Here is a 7,915-nt window from a genome sequence, read left to right as displayed (position 1 = left end):
TATTTTACTTACTTGTGATAATATAAAGGAACATCTATGAAACCAAACTCACTCAAATTGTTGTTGGTAGATTGTTTGTACACACCTGAGCATCACAGCCATATGTGCTTGTTGAACGTCCCATTCCAGATTTAGTCCCCTCTGTGTTTGCTGTTATAATGCGCTCCGCTCTTCTGTGAAGGCTTTCCACTAGATTTTGGAGCATGACTGTGGGGATTTGTGATCATTCAGCTACAAGAGTATTAGTGAGATCAGGTACCGAGGAGGTCTGGGGTGCAGTCGGTGTTCCAGTTCATCCCAAAGGTGTTCAGTGGTGTTGAGGTCAGGGTTCTGTGCAGGACACTCGAGTTCTTCCACTCCAACATTCACAAACCATGTCTTCACGGAGCTTGCTTTCTGTACAGGGACGTTGTGATGCTGGAACACGTTTGAGTCTCTTAGTTTCAGTGAAGGGAAATTGTAACACTACAGCACACAAAGACATTCTATACAATTATGTGCTTTCAAATTTGTGGCTACAGTTTGAGGAAAAACTACATATGGGTGTGATGGTCAGGTGTCCACATACTTTTAGCCGTATAGTGTGTAAACTATTGTCTTTATCATTTCTGTCACATGGGATAGACAAACTTTTGAGTCAGACAGTAAATTTGTTTGACAGACATTTCCAAGATGATTTACAGCATACTATATTTACTCCTGTATTATGCATTTTTTAGAGGTGGCATAATATTTTGACATATTTATTACACTGCGGTTTACACAGTAGTATAAGATAGATAAGATAAGATAACAATTTATTAATCCCAGGTGGCATACATAGCATCATGGCCTCTATCGAATATCAACAGATATTAAATGAAAACCTGCCTCTGCCAAAAAGCTTCAAATGAGCCGTGGTTGGATCTTCCAGAAGGACAATGATCCAAACATACATCAAAATTAACACAATTTGTTGTGCACCAGCATGGACCTTGAAATGTCAAGGATCTGGAGAGATTCTGTATGGAGGAACGGTCTCAGATTCCTTGCCATGTATTCTCCAACCTCATCAGGCATTATAGGAGAAGACTCAGAACTGTTATCTTGGCAAAGGGCGATAGCACAAAGTATTGACTAAAAGGGTGCCAATAATTGTGGCACACTATATTTGACATAGATATTTCTTTTGATAAACCTGTGTTTTGTTTGCAATTGTTTGATATCCATGAGAGCAAAGTATTTTTGTGAATTTTTTTTGTAACAAAAGATCAAAAGGTTAAAAAAAAAAAAAAAAAAAAGGCAATTTTTTCACAGCCTTCTTTGCTCATATTTACCAAGGGTGCCAATATTAGTTGAAAGCATATGGTCTGTGGGTTTACTATGACCATATGCAGTGTCCATCCTGGTTGTTCTGATTTGCCCTAATGTTTGGCACTTAAGAATGTTTTTTTTTGTTGTTGTTGTTTTTCGAGGTGTTATACAATTTTTGGCAAAATTATGCTAATATGTGGTTTGACACATGTCTGAGAAAATGCTGTGTGCAATTTTTATTTTCTATTAAAAAAAATTCTCTGAGGCTATATCAACTGTGGATACTGTATATCTCGCAATATTTAATTTGATATACAGAGCTCTGTATTTGAGACTGCACTTAAGGCAAGGCGAAGAAGAAAAGTTTTTGCACTTCTTATAATCCGCCGCATTACTGTTTCCCTGCTCTTACCATTGCCTTGAAAGCAGACAAGCGTGGTCTCCCGATAAGGTAAAACTGCAGCGAACAACCCCCCCCCAATCCTCTGCAGAGAACCTGAATTCTTGAATTAATCAAATTAGGCCTTAATCCTTTCCTTCCCCCTCCCCTTGTGTTTTATGTAAGTGTTTTTGAAGAGTAGAGCAGAGATATCGCTCCGAAGGCTTGATCCTTTGAGTTCAAGGCACAGGCTTGTGTAACACCAGTGAGAGTGAACCAAGGCACTCGACCTCTGACTCCTCAGCCCTCACATTAATTCACTCTTAGATTTGTTGTGGTCTTTAAATGGTTTGGAGGAAGGGAACATGCTTTATCATTGTTTTCATTACTAATGATTAAACTGTGTTGCTTAAAGTCTAGTGGAAATATTGAACTAGTGCTATACGGGTATACAAAAATATGAGTGTTATGTTAAATGCCCAGGGATGTTTGAATAAAAAGTGAGACAAGTTGAAGTTGAAAATCTTATGTACACTCTTCTGGGGAAACTACGTTTAAAGTGCCTTAATCCTGGGTTTTATTTATACTAATTTGTTCAATTACCTTGTCTTCTTGCTATAGGCTGCCCTGACATGCACAGTATAGACCATTCATATAGTTTTAATCAAAGCAGTTGGCGTAATATAGGAGAATTTTCTGAGAATTATACTTGCGTACATGCATTTTGTGTGACCACGAGGCCCGCTTTACCAAAACTAACCCAATTATTAAGCAATCATGGAGTTTGGTTCTCTAAACCTTTAATGTTACTGTACCATTATAAAGTATATATCGTATACCTTTTTTTGAAGAACATTAATGACCGTTATACCATGTGCGTGAGCTAGCATGAATTACATGAGCAATTCTGAGAAGTTTACAAACTTTTTTTTTCTTCTAAAGCATACCGACTCATTGACAAGTACACGAGGAGCACAATAGTACAATGGTGTGTTGTGCAATGCATGTGCCTTTGCATAAGCCTCAAGTTCAACAGTTCGTGACATTTGACGATCATGCTTATCAACACCATGCGGCAGTTTCCTCTGTGATGCGGTGTTTATTTTGAGCCCAGCTTCGCATGTACTGTATATTTTGTCTGACTTGGGATTCATATTAATGTTTAACTTCCTTTAGGTGTTATTTCAGTCATTATACCGTCTTCCACAATTGCATGGCCGAGAAATATCATGTATATTTGCAGCATATTTGCACATTAAAATATAATTCAGCATCAGACCAATATTATTAGAGCGAAATATTGTAAAGGTGGCTGAAATGTTTCTACATACAATGGGAATAAACCTTAGTGGCGTCTATATGTGCAAAAAATTATTTTGGGTATGTCACTATATTTGTATGGTTTTTGATGCATTTTTGAGCCCAAAAAAGATTGTAGTTAAAAACAGGGAACTGTCATAAATGCAGTCTGAACTTGTTAGGTTAATTAAAAAAAAAAACCACACAAATACGTCGATACATTAGTACATGTATTACCGTATGTAATACAGTAATTAACATTATTTTACTTCCAGTATACAGTCCAGTCACTTCCATATAGACCACATACTGTAGTCATTTAACATAGACAATGTCTATTGCATTATATCACATCAAGGTTGGAACGTAAGGTTGGAATTTAAGAAAAGCTTTAGGGCAGATAAACATGTGCCCAGTCCATGAACACATTAATGATCACCTTTCTTATCACATACGGCATTTTACAATGTATTATTGTGGTAAGATTATATGCTTCCTTGACGCTTGTTCAAATTCATCCATCCATCCATCCGTTTTCCCATCTATCCATCCATCCATCCATTTTCCCATCTATCCATCCATCTATCCATTTTCCCATCCATCCTTTTTCCCATCTATCCATCCATCCATCCATTTTCCCATCTATCCATCCATTTTTCCATCCATTTTCCCATCCATCCATCCATCCATTTTCCCATCTATCCATCCATCCATTTTCCCATTCATCCATAAATCCATTTTTCCATCCATCCATCCATCCATCCATTTTCCCATCCATCCATCCATCCATCCATTCATCCAGCCAGCCATTTTCCCATTCATCCATTTTCTCATACATCCATCCATTTTCCCATCTATCCATCCATCCATTTTCCCATTCAATCCATCCATCCATCCATTTTCCCATCCATCCATCCATCCATTCATCCATCCATCCATTTTCTCATCCAGCCAGCCATTTTCCCATCCATCCATTTTCCCATCTATCCATCCATCCATTTTCCCACCCATCCATCCGTCCATCCATCCATTTTCCCATCCATCCATCCATCCATTTTTCCATGCATCATCCATTCATCCATCCGTCCATCCATCCATTTTCCCATCCATCTATCAATCATATTTTATTTCTACTTAAATTTACTTTATATTGAAACCTTTATATTTTATCGCAATGCTTGAAATCATCATCAGCTTTCCTTCTTTTATGATTATTAATATTAAGTTGTCGATTATGCAACATGTGACCTTTTAATGACCAGTACTTGGGGAAGTAGTGCCACAAATAGATCAAAAGGTTAAACAGGGGTCACCTGTAACTGCAAGAGTTAAAAAAGAATGACTATCACGTTGGTATTTAACCGTAAGTAATTATTGCAACATTGAACTTTCCGCCGTATCGCACATGGCCAACAATATTTCAGCAGTATGTGAGTTTCATAGCATGGATCATCAACAGATGCTACATTAATTTCTGCATGTTTTATTTAGCTTTCTAAACACTTGTCATATCACAGTGCATGAACATAGAAGTAAGTGAGAGGTTTTAGCCTGACCATCTTGGATGTGTCACTTATTCCAAGATTACTCTAGCTGCGTTAATGATGCATCAGCCCTGTTCTCCATATTATACCTCTTGAAATTTCACTTACAATTGTTTCTGCCATTATTCGCCCACCTCTGCTTTCTCCTTTTGCCAGCAGCACTCGAGCTGGATCATGGAAGGCTTCTTTGATCTGCAAGGCTGCTTTTGTCCGATAACATTTAGTTAGGTTTTTTACGGAGCCGTAGAAACACCAGGGCCATTCCTAAAAAGGCAATTCAGATGTAACCCAGGGCAACAGAACCCACAAAAGGAGCTCTCTAAATTAGAGAAGATGAAGTACGCTAAGTGGGATGTCACATCAAAACCAAACCACTCGGCTTGTGCTTTCCGCTCTGACTAACCGTTCTCCCATACGTATTTAGTCTGTGGTCAGAAATGCTCTAAATTGATGTATAGCTTTATCAGGTAAGACAATGAGGAGTTTCTGAGGCGTGACAGCACGGAAACATCCAAGCAGAATTCTGATGATGTTGATAGGAGGATAGAAAGCTCCAGTTGGCCTAAGAGTAACCCGCAGTGATATAAAATTTTGAATATGCCTACAGACTTGGAAGAGTGCACTGGTCCACAATCAAGGGTTCAAAAATCAAGTCAGTCTTTTTCACTTTTTTCTTTGCCACACTGACTTAAAGAACAAGCACTCGAAGTCATATTTAATATGCAAACATTTAAAGGATTATTTTTTTAAAAATCACATGCTATATTATCCCTGAAGTTGTGGACATTCGGAAATGTAAATGGCGCACTCATATAGCGCTTTACACTGTGTCTCATTCACCCATTCGCACACACACACTCACACACCAATGGTTGCAGAGCTGCCATGCAAGGCGCTAACTTGCCATCGGGAGCAACTTGGGGTTCAGCGTCTTACCCAAGGACACTTCGGCATGTGGAGTCACGTGGGCCGGGAATCGAACCGCCAACCCTCCGATTAGTGGCCAACCCGCTCTACCACCTGATCCACAACCGCCCTTGTAGATGTACGTGTAGTACCATGGAAAAGTCTTAGACACCATATAGTTTTTTTTGTATACATTTTGTGGATAGTACAGTACAAAAACTTGTTTTGAGTTCCTAACATTATATTTCCAACAAAAAATTTTAATGCTACCGAAAAATGTTCGTATGTAACATATTATTTAATGGACCACTTTTCAGACAAAGAAACATAATGGAGGCTGCTGGGATTCGCATGCAAATAAAAAGAAGATTCTCCAAGATGCTCAGTAAAACTCACAACCCAATTTCTTTATAAAACAAAGCTGTACCCGAGACTAGTGATGTAGAGTTCATCAGCCGACGGTCTTCTAGTCATTCCCAGAATTCAAACTAAAAGAGGTGAAAGTGCTTTTAGTCGTTATGGTTCTGCTTTGTGGAAGACACTGATAGATGACCTAAACTCTGTCACAACTCTTTCCTCTTTTATAAATAAGCTTAAGATCTTCCTTTTTACTCAGGCCTTTGGCTTGCTTACTCTTGTGTTATACAATCTCTTTTACTTTCACATATTTTATGTGATTTGTTTTGGGGGGTTGTTTTTGTTTGTTTGTTTGTTTGTTTAGAGCATTATTATTTTTTTTATTTTTTTTTACATAAAATTGTGTCATTTCCCATACTTTTTGTCCTTATTGTTTTCCTTATTGACTGCCTTTCTCACTTTTTTATAAAAGTATTAATAAATACTTTTATTAATTAATAATTAATAAAAACTATTTTTATTTTAGTTTTTCTCTTGTGATATTTAGTGTTTTATTTTTGTAAAACCTTTTAGGGATGCAATTATATATTGAAAGTGCTATATAAATACTATAAAAAATTATTGTTATTATTATTATTATTATTATTACTGTGCTTATATACATAGTAATAATGATGGAATGTGAATGGACCATTCAATTTTGTCCTCATTTTTATGTAAAAATTAGACATGTGGTCTGACCTTAAGAGATACTTAAAGTAGGTTCATCTGCTTCCAAGTAAAGTGTGGGAATGGCTTCAGTGTGGGAGTACAGAATAATGGGGGGGTGGGAGAAGAACAGGGCAAAGGGGAAGAAAGGACAGGGTGGGCAATAAGGACCTAAGGGAGGAAGAATGAGTGCAAGTGACTCACTGCAGTGGAAATAGTTCAGGTCAGGGGGTAGTGGGATATATGCGTCAGCCCCCAGAGGACTGGAGGTGGACCTCAACAGGGATCTCAAACAGTCTAAATATAAACGTGGGCTTGGAATCTCCCTTGTTTGTCTCATTACTCATTTTTAGCGTATGCATTATGTCACATAGGTTGAAAAGGTTTTAGATTTACAACAATTACTGCCATAGTCATAGAAATAAAAGATTTATTAGTGGGTCCATTGTAGGCGTTGGGCTGATGATGAAAACATTAGAGACATCGTGGCGCACTCGAGAGTAACATTAATATGATAAAAAACGTCCAGTGAAAATAAACATGAGTGGATCACGAATTGAAATCATGTTTTGCGTAACTTCAGGGGTCCGTTCTCTGTGGAGACATCCTTATATCCAGTGTCCGAGTAACATAATTAACATAAAAAAATAAGCGTGAGCCTTTTATAAGGTCATTTTTAGCTAATTTTTGTTGTCTTTGGCTCGTTCCATTGTCAGCGGTCACTCTTCACCCACACTGCTGACCACCGCTGGGTGTGTTTAAGGTCACTCAGACAAACAGTTTGTTCAGCTCAGATTTTATAGGCAGGAATCCCCTTTGTGCGCCTCTTTCAGATACATTTATTATAAGCCTGGGAAAGCGAAGACCCCATGCTACTCGAAGGCATCGCAGCTTTCAGTTCTTAACACTGATGGGAAAGTTCGGTGTTCTTCCATGATTCTTAAGCTTTGTTTGTCCTGGTGAATTTAATTGCATTTTCCCCATCCATTTATTAAGCCTTTATTGGGAAGTTTTTTTTTTTTTTAAACTGTTATGTCTTGTCAAGCTGAAGTTTAAACAGAATCGTCCTAACTCCGTGGAAATCAGTAGGTGGATGTAAGCATTGTGTTGCCAGAATAGGACATGGTTATGACTAAAGGCACTGTTAATGGCTCTGTTGTGTATAGAGGGTGTTTCTCTAACTGGGACTCTAGCCGGCTTTGCTGGGCCGCATAGACACCAGTGATGTTATCTGTAGATACGCCATCTTATTACGTGTATACCTACACAGGCTGTTGTGGAGCTGGGAAGGCATTTTTATCACATACTGCTTTTAAAGAGCAGCGGTGCTTTCACCAGAGCTTTGTGTATCTGGAGAAGATGGAAGTGTCACCTTGGTTTTATTCTGGGATACTAGAGAGCTTCCTTTGGCAATGTCACACAAGCACTG

At 38.2% G+C, this 7,915-nt stretch overlaps 1 protein-coding gene across 2 annotated transcripts in view; it reads left to right on the top strand.

Annotated features, from left to right (window-relative positions):
* The window catches only part of LOC128623421 (synapsin-3-like), a 122,801-nt gene that overhangs the window by 84,462 nt on the left and 30,424 nt on the right, over positions 1–7,915 (top strand). The window lies entirely within an intron of this gene.

The sequence above is a fragment of the Ictalurus furcatus genome, chromosome 19 (genome assembly GCF_023375685.1).
Source record: "Ictalurus furcatus strain D&B chromosome 19, Billie_1.0, whole genome shotgun sequence".
Classification (NCBI taxonomy): domain Eukaryota; kingdom Metazoa; phylum Chordata; class Actinopteri; order Siluriformes; family Ictaluridae; genus Ictalurus; species Ictalurus furcatus.
Note: the sequence above shows the minus strand (reverse complement) of the source record. Positions and strands in the feature narration are given on the sequence as shown.